Source organism: Mercenaria mercenaria, chromosome 1, assembly GCF_021730395.1.
Source record: "Mercenaria mercenaria strain notata chromosome 1, MADL_Memer_1, whole genome shotgun sequence".
Taxonomy (NCBI): Eukaryota; Metazoa; Mollusca; class Bivalvia; order Venerida; family Veneridae; genus Mercenaria; species Mercenaria mercenaria.
The window spans coordinates 66,937,911-66,952,811 of NC_069361.1; positions in this window are offsets into that span (position 1 = coordinate 66,937,911).

Below are 14,901 nucleotides of genomic sequence, written 5' to 3' on the forward strand. Positions count from 1 at the left end.
TCATGGGATCTGTATGAAAGTTGGTCTGAATGTTCATCTTGATGATATCTAGGTCAAGTTCGAAACTGGGTCACGTGCGATCAAAAACTAGGCCAGTAGGTCTAAAAATAGAAAAACCTTGTGACCTCACTAGAGGCCATATATTTCATGAGATCTTCATGAAAATTGGTCAGAATGTTCATCATGATGATATCTAGGTCAAGTACGAAAGTGGGTCACGTACCGTCAAAAATTAGGTCAGTAGGTCAAATAATAACAAAACCTTGTGACCTCTCTAGAGGCCATATTTTTCATGGGAACTGTATGAAAGTTGGTCTGAATGTTCATCTTGATGATATTTAGGTCAAGTTCGAAAGTGGGTCACGTGCCTTCAAAAACTAGGTCAGTAGGTCAAATAATAGAAAAACCTTGTGACCTCTCTAAAGGCCATATTTTTCATGGGATCTTCATGAAAATTGGTCAGAATGTTCACCTTGATGATATCTAGGTCAACTTCGAAACAGGGTCATGTGCGGTCAAAAACTAGGTCAGTAGGTCTAAAAATAGAAAAATCTTGTGACCTCTCTAGAGGCCATACTTTTTAATGGATCTCTATAAAAATTGGTCAGAATGTTCATCTTGATGATATCTAGGTCAAGTTCGAAAGTGGGTCACATGCGGTCAAAAAGTAGGTCAGTAGGTCAAATAATGAAAAAACTTGTGACCTCTCTAGAGGCCATATTTTCATGGATCGTATGAAAGTTGTCTGAATGTTTATCTGAGTATATGTCAAGTTCGAAACTGGTCAACTGCGATCAAAAACTAGGTCAGTAGATCTGAAATAGAAAACCGCGTGACCTCTCTAAGGCATACCCTTGAATGATCTTCACGAAAATTGGTCGAATGTTCACCTTGAGATATCTAGGTCAAGTTTGAAACTGTTTCACGTGGCATATAAAACTAGGTCATAGGTCAAATATAAAAAACTTTGTGACCTCTTTAGAGGCCATACTTTTCATGGGATCTGTATGAAAGTTGGTCTGAGTGTTCATCTTAATGATATCTAGACCAAGGTTGAAACTGGGTCAACTGCGGTCAAAAACTAGGTCAGTAGGTCTAAAATTAGAAAAATCTTTTGACCTCTCTAGAGGCCATATTTTTCAATGGATCTTCATGAAAATTGATCTGAATGTTCACCTTGATGATATCTAGGTCAGTTTCGAAACTGGGTCACGTGCGGTCAAAAACTAGGCCAGTAGGTATAAAAATAGAAAAACCTTGTGACCTCACTAGGGGCCATATATTTCATGAGATCTTCATGAAAATTGGTCAGAATGTTCACCATGATGATATCTAGGTCAAGTTCGAAAGTGGGTCACGTGCCGTCAAAAATTAGGTCAGTAGGTCAAATAATAAAAAAACCTTGTGACCTCTCTAGAGGCCATATTTTTCATGGGAACTGTATGAAAGTTGGTCTGAATGTTCATCTTGATGATATTTAGGTCAAGTTCGAAAGTGGGTCACGTGCCTTCAAAAACTAGGTCAGGAGGTCAAATAATAGAAAAACCTTGTGACCTCTCTAAGGCCATATTTTCATGGATCTTCATGAAAATGGTCAGAATGTTCACCTTGATGATATCTAGGTCACTTCGAAACAGGTCATGTGCGGTCAAAACTAGGTCAGTAGTCTAAAAATAGAAAATCTTGTGACCTCTCTAGAGGCCATACTTTTTAATGGATCTCTATAAAAATTGGTCAAAATGTTCATCTTGATGATATCTAGGTCAAGTTCGAAAGTGGGTCACGTGCGGTCAAAAAGTAGGTCAGTAGGTCAAATAATGAAAAAACGTTGTGACCTCTCTAGAGGCCATATTTTTCATGGGATCTGTATGAAAGTTGGTCTGAATGTTTATCTTGATGATATATAGGTCAAGTTCGAAACTGGGTCAACTGCGATCAAAAACTAGGTCAGTAGATCTTGAAATAGAAAAACCGCGTGACCTCTCTAGAGGCCATACCCTTGAATGGATCTTCACGAAAATTGGTCAGAATGTTCACCTTGATGATATCTAGGTCAAGTTTGAAACTGTTTCACGTGGCATATAAAACTAGGTCAGTAGGTCAAATAATAAAAAAACTTTGTGACCTCTTTAGAGGCCATACTTTTCATGGGATCTGTATGAAAGTTGGTCTGAATGTTCATCTTAATGATATCTAGATCAAGGTTGAAACTGGGTCAACTGCGGTCAAAAACTAGGTCAGTAGGTCTAAAATTAGAAAAATCTTTTGACCTCTCTAGAGGCCATATTTTTCAATGGATCTTCATGAAAATTGATCTGAATGTTCACCTTGATGATATCTAGGTCAGTTTCGAAACTGGGTCACGTGCGGTCAAAAACTAGGTCAGTAGGTCTAAAAATAGAAAAACCTTGTGACCTCACTAGAGGCCATATATTTCATGAGATCTTATGAATTGGTCAGAATGTTCACCATGATGATATCTAGGTCAATTCGAAAGTGGTCACGTGCGTCAAAATTAGGTCAGTAGGTCAAATATAAAAAAACCTTGGACCTCTCTAGGCCATATTTTTCATGGACTTATGAAAGTTGGTTGAATGTTCATTGATGATATTTAGTCAATCGAAAGTGGGTCCGTGCCTTCAAAACTAGGTCAGGGTCAAATATGAAAACCGTACCCAAAGCCTTTTCAGGATCTTCATGAAGGTCAGAGTCACTTGATGATTCTAGGTCACTTCGAACAGGGTCATGTGCGGTCAAAAACTAGTCATGGTCTAAAATAGAAATTGTGACTCTAGAGGCCTATTTTTATGATTCTATAAATTGGTCAATGTTATCTGATGATATCTAGGTCAAGTCGAGTGGTCATGCGGTCAAAAAGTAGGTCAGTAGGTCAAATAATGAATAAACGTTGTGACCTCTCTAGAGGCCATATTTTTCATGGGATCTGTATGAAAGTTGGTCTGAATGTTTATCTTGATGATATATAGGTCAAGTTCGAAACTGGGTCAACTGCGATCAAAAACTAGGTCAGTAGGTCTTGAAATAGAAAACCGCGTGACCTCTCTAGAGGCCATACCCTTGAATGGATCTTCACGAAAATTGGTCAGAATGTTCACCTTGATGATATCTAGGTCAAGTTTGAAACTGTTTCACGTGGCATATAAAACTAGGTCAGTAGGTCAAATAATAAAAAAACTTTGTGACCTCTTTAGAGGCCATACTTTTCATGGGATCTGTATGAAAGTTGGTCTGAATGTTCATCTTAATGATATCTAGATCAAGGTTGAGACTGGGTCAACTGCGGTCAAAAACTAGGTCAGTAGGTCTAAAATTAGAAAAATCTTTTGACCTCTCTAGAGGCCATATTTTTCAATGGATCTTCATGAAAATTGATCTGAATGTTCACCTTGATGATATCTAGGTCAGTTTCGAAACTGGGTCACGTGCGGTCAAAAACTAGGCCAGTAGGTATAAAAATAGAAAAACCTTGTGACCTCTCTAGAGGCCATATTTTTCATGAGATCTTCATGAAAGTTAGTGAGAATGTTTACCTTGATGATGTCTAGATAAAGTTCAAAACAGGGTCACGTACCTTCGAAAACTAGGTCAATAGGTCAAATAATAGAAAAACCTTGTGACCTCTCTAGAGACCATATTTTTCAATGGATCTTCATGAAAATTGGTCAGAATTTTTATCTTGATAATATCTAGATCAAGTTCAAAACAGGGTCAAATGAGCTCAAAAACTAGGTCACTATGTCAAATAATAGAAAAAAAACGATGTCATACTCAAAACTGGGTCATGTGGGAAGAGGTGAGCGATTCAGGACCATCATGGTTCTCTTGTTTTTTCAACCCTCCATCATCACTATTACTAGTATTAGTGAGCACACTCTTTCTAGACAAAATGGCATCGATCCATAACTGTCGGGGCCTAATAGTGACTAAGAGTAAAATGGGATCCCAAATGAGTGTTGGCCCCCTATGTGGTCTGGAGAGAGTGGGGACAAAGGCCCTACCCTTCCTCTCCACTCCCACAAGACACACACACCATTGAATACTGTAGACACCTTGAGATGGATTCTAGCTCTTGTTAACTAAATAGACATTGTGGAACAAGAGGCATTTTATCTACTAAATTCATTTGTATACACGGATTTAAATCATTTAGCTTTATCGGCATGCCGTTGTTCGATCATTTCACGACTTAGATAGTATACCTTTTCTGACATTGTAAAATCGTGTGAATATTACTTACGTGCTTGTGAGCATGATTTTTGGCCTAAACTTAACTTATATGTGAATCGTCAGTCTGCTAACAACCTTATTCATCTGAGCAGTACTGTGAAGTAGTATAATCTAATTTAGATCTATGTCTTGAAAATCATGGTCAAAACGATTCAGATACTTTTAGACCCTCCGGCGTATTAATATGTTGAGTTTAATGTCATACTACCCGGATTTTGATGGTGGAGGAAGTCCACACAGTTTGTGGATGCTGCCGAGGATGAAGATAATAATCCTTTATGCTGTGTTAGAATCGAAATAATATATCTGAAACAGTGCTTTTTTCTTGAATAAAATAGATCTAATTGTTTGTCGTGCATAAATGTATTTTTATAACACTCTGACTGTGATTAACTATCTTCTTTTAGGATCAACGCCGAATATCGCGGGTACGAAACCGTGAAAGGACGATATTACGTTGAAAGTAGAAATGATGATACTACGATGGCAAAAAGTCGGAACCAAGATGATGAAAACATGAAACTGTGATGTTGAAAAGTCTAAATTATTTCGTACTTTCATTATCGTACTTTCGACTTTTCACCATATCGACTTTTCAACATCGTGGTTTTGTTGCTACGACTTTCTACCGTCTTAGTTTTTACTTTTCGCCGCCGTACTTTCGACTTTTTATTCCTTATTTTGGAATGCTTTATACCAACTTGAAAGAGAAATTAAGAAATGATAAGACCTTGATATTTACTCTGTTTAAATGTGGCCGCAATGATATGTCATATCTCAATAGGTTACAGTATCACAGAGTAAAGTTGTACATGCACCACTTTATATGCATGTTAAAAAAAACCCTGAAAATTACCCTGTTCTGTTATTAGGGCCAGCGCCTGCTCCCTAGGAACGCGAAGCATGAAGGTACGACGGTACGACGGCGAAGTGCGACAGTACGATGGTGATAATACGAGAGTACGATGGCGAAGCACGACATCACGATGGTGACAGTCCATCATACTGTAGCGCTTCGCCATCGTACTGTCGTGCTTCGCCATCGCACTGTTGCGCTTCACCATCGTAGTATAACAATCGGATTATCGCACTTCGCCATCGAACAGTCGCACTTCACCATCGTAGTGTGACCATCGTACTGTCGCGCTTCGCCAGCATACTGTCAATCTTCACCATCGTACTGTCGTCACGCGGCCTCGCAATCGTACTATTGCACTTCGCCATCGCACCTTCGCGCTTCACCATCGTGTCAAGCATGCGCAAAAGAATTCACTCAGTCTGCATGACGCCACACGAAGGACGTGCTTTTTATTTACTTACTAATAATCTTTTTACATAGATCCTTATTTGTTTTCTATATTTTTTCAGTTAAAACTTTAGGATCAGAAGTAAAAAAGATAGGGTCGGTCGGGAAAGCGGAAGTAAACAACTGTATTCTAGACCTAATTAACACTTTTTAAACAATTTACCTAAAATGATTATAAGTAAAATTTAAACAAGAGTGTATTTTGTATCATTTTAAGCTGACAATATATACATTTTGTTGTATTTTTAACTTTTCGTGGCTTGAAATATAAGAGCTGATTAAACAACAATTTCTCACAAAACAATTAATTACATGTAAAAACATTACTATTTATTTTTCCACAGGGAGGTTAATTTTGAATACGATGATATTTTATCCATAAATAATACTCGGTCGGGTGATATTCGTTTAAACAAGTATTCATTTTTGTTATACCTCAAGTAAACAATGTAAAATAGCCATAGCCGGAGACTATTTTTGAATAGTACATTCATGATATTTTTTCATATCATCATGCCAGATGATATTCATTTGAGTGAGACTCTGCCGGGGGATTTTCATTTGAATAACACCCAGGTGATATTCGTTTGAATAACAACTCCCGGATGATCATCATTTAAATAACATTTGGTCTGGTGATATTCATTTCAATAATACACGCCGAAAAGCGTTCCAATTATTTGATCATTGGTATTATGCAATACAGAGTTTAATTAAAGAAACAGAAAAGAAGCGCGTCAACAAGATGGTGAAGCGCGACTGTATGATAGCGAAGCGCGACAGTAGAACTATGACATTACGATGGTAAAGCGCGACAGCGCGACAGTACGATGGCGAAACGCGGATAATGACGGGACCTATTTGGTACGAGGTCGTAACCCAAGGGCAATTAGAATAAGGACTGACGCGTCATTGACATTTAATAAGTTGTTTAGTGTATACCTTTCTATGGAAGACCGGTGTTCCATTGCAATTGCCTAACGCCAGATGCCCAAAAGCCAGTGCAAAATGCTATTTGCCAAAATCTTTTTGTCAAATATTGGAGGATAATTGTCGAATGATTAATGCTAAGTTTAACTGTGAATTGCGAAATGCGAAACAGTAAATGCCAAATGCTTATTTGTTAATTACCTACACAAGTAAGCAGCTGAACATATCAGTGGATGAATGCATCCTTTAAATAACCACTGACCATCATTACATAACTTTGTATCTAAAAAGGTAAAAAGGTGATTACTTGTCATTTGTTTGGTAAATATTTTAATAGCTTACTTGAATTTTCATGGTCACATCATCCCTATGTTACACTGCAGACAAATTTAGAAAATTATGTACTTAAAGAGAAGTTAGTAACATAATCACTTTCAAAACATGCAATGCAACGACAGTAATGATAAAAATATAAAATGAATGAATTAACGTGTTTTCTTTATGGATGTGAGGAAACCGTTAGAGATACGAATAAGTCTTCTGGATCTAAATCATCATCGTCAACATTGCCATCCTTTTCACCATCGCCGTCCCGGACACCACCGACATCTTGACACCATCGCTATCCTCGACACCACCGCCATCCTTGACGCCATCGCCATCCTCGAAACCACCGCCATCCCCGTCACCATCTGATTATACTTTTATGGAAACAGTATCAGATGAGGTAAATTGAGTGTCAGTCGTATACCAGTTAATGTTCCTACTTCGACAAATAATTTTGTCGTGCTTGATGGGATTACCACAATAAGATGATGTGAGGCGTACTAAGATATGTACCTCAAGGTCAAAGGTCAATGTCACACAGATAAGAACTACGTTGGTCTATCAATTACAAAATGTATATATGCATGAATGGATATTCAAATAACCTGACAAATAGATTCACCATAAGAAGACAATCTGTCGTGTCGAAGATCCATGTAATTTTTTTTTCTTTTTTTTTTTTTTTAATATTTTGCTATATTACTACTATGATAACAGTAGATCATTCTAGGCCCAGGTATTTCAAAAGCTTGGTTTAATATATAATCACCTAGTGAAACATGTATGTGATATTTTTCACTGTGAAATTATTTTACAAACTACTATTTCAACAATTCACCGAAGATGTAATAAATATATCGGGTGTAACGGAAAATGAGTTGTTACTTGTTCATAAAAAGTACAAGAGTTTTCAGTTCAGCCCTCGAAATGATCCGGGTTTATATATATATATATATATATATATATATATATATATATATATATATATATATATATATATATATATATATATAAAGAAAAAATAAACAACATTACATGAGTAACATTATATTTGCCTACCGGTTTCGTTTATACTCATCAGGGCAAATAAAACAATATGGCGTCAATAAATGTGTAATTGCTAAGCAACGTCATTTTTGCGTACACATGTGTACACAACGTTAATATTGTAACGTCATCAGTTTTGGTTAAGTTTCGGTTTAAAAATATCAATGAAATAGCGTTCTTTAGATAACCTAGCTGAAACATCATTACTATGAAATTTGTAAAAAGGAAATATAGAAAATTTAGGAACGGTTTTAGAGCATAAATCTAAATGAGTACTTAAAGGTAATTGTCTTGTTGATGGGTCTCTTATTTGTTGGTCATGTACTGTCCTTCTATTTCTGAGTTTATCTCCTGTTTGACCAATATAAAATTCATTACATCCATTACAAACCAATACATATAATACATTTCGAACAGTACAGTCCATGCTTTCTTTAACATGAAATATTTTATTATTTAAACTGAAAGATGACCCTTCAATAATACAAATACATAAACTACATCTAGGGTCATTACATTTTTGTACTGATGGAAAAGTTCTGTTTTCATTAAATTCTGATTTAATAAGAATACTTTTTAAATTCGGAAGTTGTCTTTTACATTTTATGATTTTCGTGTCGTTTAGTATTCTTTTCATAGTATCATCATTTTTTAAAATATCCAAGTTACTTTTTAATATCCCAAATAGCTCCCTGCTTTTAGGATTGAATGTAGAAATATATGGTATAATATTTACACTTTTATTATTCTGAACGCTTAATAATGTACTTCTAGGTATTTGTATGGCTTTAATAATTCCTGTTTTAATAACTTGTAATGGGTATTTTCTTTCTACCAGAACCGCGGCCAATTCTTTCAAACGTGCTTTAAGTATATTTTTGTCTGAAACAATAGTACATATTCTCCTTGCCAAAGAAAATGGAATGTTTGTTTTTGTGTGTTTAGGATGGCATGATTTGAAATTTAGATACTGCTTTGAATCAGTTCTTTTAAAATATATATCAGTGATAATTGAAGTTCCATTCTTAATTATCATTATATCTAGAAATGGTAATTTAATTGTGCTCTGTTGCATTATGAATTTTATATCGTTATGTAATGAATTTAAAGTTTTTTCAAAATAAAGTAAATCTGAAATTGACTTTTCCCAAAATACAAAACAGTCGTCTAAAAATCTTTTCCATTGTTCTTGAACATATTTAGCAAAATTTTCATCTTTTTCTTGTTTGATCTTTTCGTATAGTTGTTCTTCCAAGTAACCCAAAACCAGAGTAGCATAAGTTGGAGCAACTTTTGTGCCCATGGCTGTACCTTTTGATTGATTAAAATATAGTTTATCAAAAGAAAAATTGTTATTTTCTAAAATTATTTTCAAACCTTCAATAATGAAAAAAATATTAAAACGCTCCAATATTAACTCTGGGTGTTTGTCTAACCAGAATGATATAGCTTCTAATCCTAATTTATGTGGAATATTAGAATATAAACTAACAATATCAAAAGAAATAAGACGTGTATATTCTGGTACCGTTTCTGGTATAAAATTAAGAAAATCAATGTCATCACGTATGTAACTGTGTACTTTTTTAATAAATGGTTTTAGTAAAATATCTAAAAGACAACTTAGACGACTAGTTTCGCATTGTGGGCCTGCAACTATTGGTCGCAGTTGTAAATCTTTAGGATCTAGTATTTCAAGATATTCCGAATTTTGATCAATACAAACCTTTTGAATAATATTACTTTTATGAATTTTAGGTAAACCATAAAATGTGCTAGTTTTAAAATCAAAATTGAGTAAGAAATCTTTTTCCTGTTTAGTTAAGTTTGAAATATGCTCCGTTAGAAAAGATCAAACAAGAAAAAGATGAAAATTTTGCTAAATATGTTCAAGAACAATGGAAAAGATTTTTAGACGACTGTTTTGTATTTTGGGAAAAGTCAATTTCAGATTTACTTTATTTTGAAAAAACTTTAAATTCATTACATAACGATATAAAATTCATAATGCAACAGAGCACAATTAAATTACCATTTCTAGATATAATGATAATTAAGAATGGAACTTCAATTATCACTGATATATATTTTAAAAGAACTGATTCAAAGCAGTATCTAAATTTCAAATCATGCCATCCTAAACACACAAAAACAAACATTCCATTTTCTTTGGCAAGGAGAATATGTACTATTGTTTCAGACAAAAATATACTTAAAGCACGTTTGAAAGAATTGGCCGCGGTTCTGGTAGAAAGAAAATACCCATTACAAGTTATTAAAACAGGAATTATTAAAGCCATACAAATACCTAGAAGTACATTATTAAGCGTTCAGAATAATAAAAGTGTAAATATTATACCATATATTTCTACATTCAATCCTAAAAGCAGGGAGCTATTTGGGATATTAAAAAGTAACTTGGATATTTTAAAAAATGATGATACTATGAAAAGAATACTAAACGACACGAAAATCATAAAATGTAAAAGACAACTTCCGAATTTAAAAAGTATTCTTATTAAATCAGAATTTAATGAAAACAGAACTTTTCCATCAGTACAAAAATGTAATGACCCTAGATGTAGTTTATGTATTTGTATTATTGAAGGGTCATCTTTCAGTTTAAATAATAAAATATTTCATGTTAAAGAAAGCATGGACTGTACTGTTCGAAATGTATTATATGTATTGGTTTGTAATGGATGTAATGAATTTTATATTGGTCAAACAGGAGATAAACTCAGAAATAGAAGGACAGTACATGACCAACAAATAAGAGACCCATCAACAAGACAATTACCTTTAAGTACTCATTTAGATTTATGCTCTAAAACCGTTCCTAAATTTTCTATATTTCCTTTTTACAAATTTCATAGTAATGATGTTTCAGCTAGGTTATCTAAAGAACGCTATTTCATTGATATTTTTAAACCGAAACTTAACCAAAACTGATGACGTTACAATATTAACGTTGTGTACACATGTGTACGCAAAAATGACGTTGCTTAGCAATTACACATTTATTGACGCCATATTGTTTTATTTGCCCTGATGAGTATAAACGAAACCGGTAGGCAAATATAATGTTACTCATGTAATGTTGTTTATTTTTTCTTTATAATATACTTGATCCGGTACAAACTTTTACATTTTTTATATATAATTTTCCGGGTCAAGGAACATTATCATGGGTCCTAAAAGGGCAAAACCCGATGATAGCAGCTCGGACAGCTCGCCATCAATATCAGAGTCATCGATGAATGTAGAACAAGGAGATAAACAGCTGGGAGAAATTAGCGCAAAGTTATCACTTATTTTAACTGCCATTCAAGACCTCACGGATGCGGTAAGGGAAACAAATAGGCGCCTGTCTCCAGTAAAAACTGAAGCAGCCGTAGATGAAATTACAAGAGCAATAAAGGTAATTGATGAAAAAATTAACACTAAAACAAACCAGCAATGTGACAGTAATAATATAGAAATGCAAGAAAATGTAAATTATTTCGAAGCGGAAGCAATGAGAATTAAAGCGAGCATTGCTTCAATTTGGGAGAGAAAACTGAATAATAGAAAAGATGCATATTGGGGAATGGTTCGCAACAGCGGCAATACTTCTTTTTATGAAAAGTGGGTAGCGGCTAACCCTATAATTATACCGCGTAAATTTCAAAAGATTGAATTTAAAAATGAAAATGAAGAGCAGAGAATACTAAGAGAAAGGGCTGTAGTCCATGATTTTAAAATGGAAATCGAGATGCAAAAGTTGAGAGAAGCTTCATGTAAAGAACGCATTAGAAGAATTGACAAAGAAATGGAAGACATTATTTTTTCAAAATGTTCCGGACAAGTCGCCGATTGTCTTATAGGATTATGGAGAAAGAACATTCAACGAAATGAAGAAATTTCACATAAAAGGTGGCTCAACAATGAGCGTTGGCTAAAATCTTATGAAGAGCAATTTTGCAAAAATTATGAAAATTCAAACCCTTTTTTCAAAAAAGGAAATTCAAATCGCGAGTTCCAACAAAAAGGTCGCCAACAACAATCAATGCAAAGAACTTATTCAGATGCAGTACGAAGTATTCCATTTCCAAACAGAAGCCAGAGTAAAGAACAAAGAGAAAGCCAAAGTGTTCAATTTTTACTCCAACAACTTGTATCAAAACTTAATCAAAATTCACCTAAACAGCCAAACAGAATAAGAAACCAACAACAAAGAAGAAATTGGGGAGATAGGTCAAATAATTCCTACCAATATAATGAAGAAGATGTGGTCAGACCAGAAACTGTTCATTCTTTTCTGGACGAGGACCACAACTGGAGCAGCGAAATGTAGAAAAAGGTAACCTAGCTGAAACAAATAAAACATTTACTAAAATTTATAATCTTTCTAAACGTAAACTTAATGCAATAGAAAAAAGTGTTTTGTTGATGGGTCTTAAATTTACACCTACACCTGAAAAAAATAATTCTAATGAATTGGAAACTGATGTCAACGAATTCTTTCGCAAAATTAGATTATGGGAGTATTTTGATGGAGAAGACAGTAATAACATGTCATTAGTTAAAAATAAGTCAAACTTTACCCCACCAAGTGGGCGCAATGATAAATTAGATGCATATATATTGACTACAAAAACATTGTGCTCAAACATCCCTAATGTTGACAAACAAATAAAACATAATATTACTTTAGAACAGAGAAAGGCTATAAATTCCTTAGCAAATGATAAATCTATTATTATCAAAGAAGCAGATAAAGGTGGAGGTATTGTTTTAATGAATACAGATTTCTACAAAAGTAAAGTATTAGAATTGTTAAAAAATGAAACTTATTATTCATCTATTCCTAGTAGTAATAGAAAAGAAGTTTTTGAAAAGATAAGAAAACTAACGGAGCATATTTCAAACTTAACTAAACAGGAAAAAGATTTCTTACTCAATTTTGATTTTAAAACTAGCACATTTTATGGTTTACCTAAAATTCATAAAAGTAATATTATTCAAAAGGTTTGTATTGATCAAAATTCGGAATATCTTGAAATACTAGATCCTAAAGATTTACAACTGCGACCAATAGTTGCAGGCCCACAATGCGAAACTAGTCGTCTAAGTTGTCTTTTAGATATTTTACTAAAACCATTTATTAAAAAAGTACACAGTTACATACGTGATGACATTGATTTTCTTAATTTTATACCAGAAACGGTACCAGAATATACACGTCTTATTTCTTTTGATATTGTTAGTTTATATTCTAATATTCCACATAAATTAGGATTAGAAGCTATATCATTCTGGTTAGACAAACACCCAGAGTTAATATTGGAGCGTTTTAATAATTTTTTCATTATTGAAGGTTTGAAAATAATTTTAGAAAATAACAATTTTTCTTTTGATAAACTATATTTTAATCAATCAAAAGGTACAGCCATGGGCACAAAAGTTGCTCCAACTTATGCTACTCTGGTTTTGGGTTACTTGGAAGAACAACTATACGAAAAGATCAAACAAGAAAAAGATGAAAATTTTGCTAAATATGTTCAAGAACAATGGAAAAGATTTTTAGACGACTGTTTTGTATTTTGGGAAAAGTCAATTTCAGATTTACTTTATTTTGAAAAAACTTTAAATTCATTACATAACGATATAAAATTCATAATGCAACAGAGCACAATTAAATTACCATTTCTAGATATAATGATAATTAAGAATGGAACTTCAATTATCACTGATATATATTTTAAAAGAACTGATTCAAAGCAGTATCTAAATTTCAAATCATGCCATCCTAAACACACAAAAACAAACATTCCATTTTCTTTGGCAAGGAGAATATGTACTATTGTTTCAGACAAAAATATACTTAAAGCACGTTTGAAAGAATTGGCCGCGGTTCTGGTAGAAAGAAAATACCCATTACAAGTTATTAAAACAGGAATTATTAAAGCCATACAAATACCTAGAAGTACATTATTAAGCGTTCAGAATAATAAAAGTGTAAATATTATACCATATATTTCTACATTCAATCCTAAAAGCAGGGAGCTATTTGGGATATTAAAAAGTAACTTGGATATTTTAAAAAATGATGATACTATGAAAAGAATACTAAACGACACGAAAATCATAAAATGTAAAAGACAACTTCCGAATTTAAAAAGTATTCTTATTAAATCAGAATTTAATGAAAACAGAACTTTTCCATCAGTACAAAAATGTAATGACCCTAGATGTAGTTTATGTATTTGTATTATTGAAGGGTCATCTTTCAGTTTAAATAATAAAATATTTCATGTTAAAGAAAGCATGGACTGTACTGTTCGAAATGTATTATATGTATTGGTTTGTAATGGATGTAATGAATTTTATATTGGTCAAACAGGAGATAAACTCAGAAATAGAAGGACAGTACATGACCAACAAATAAGAGACCCATCAACAAGACAATTACCTTTAAGTACTCATTTAGATTTATGCTCTAAAACCGTTCCTAAATTTTCTATATTTCCTTTTTACAAATTTCATAGTAATGATGTTTCAGCTAGGTTATCTAAAGAACGCTATTTCATTGATATTTTTAAACCGAAACTTAACCAAAACTGATGACGTTACAATATTAACGTTGTGTACACATGTGTACGCAAAAATGACGTTGCTTAGCAATTACACATTTATTGACGCCATATTGTTTTATTTGCCCTGATGAGTATAAACGAAACCGGTAGGCAAATATAATGTTACTCATGTAATGTTGTTTATTTTTTCTTTATAATATACTTGATCCGGTACAAACTTTTACATTTTTTATATATATATATATATATATATATATATATATATATATATATATATATATATATATATATATATATATATATATATTAGTCATCAGCGAAACTGTTATCAGCTTATATCAAAGAAAAAACGATATCGAATGTTTTATCTTGCTAAATCATAATTGAAATCGTTAATATGAAAAGTAAATAGAACCTAGGAAAGGCTACAAAAGGTTATATCCCAAGATAAACACTACCTATATG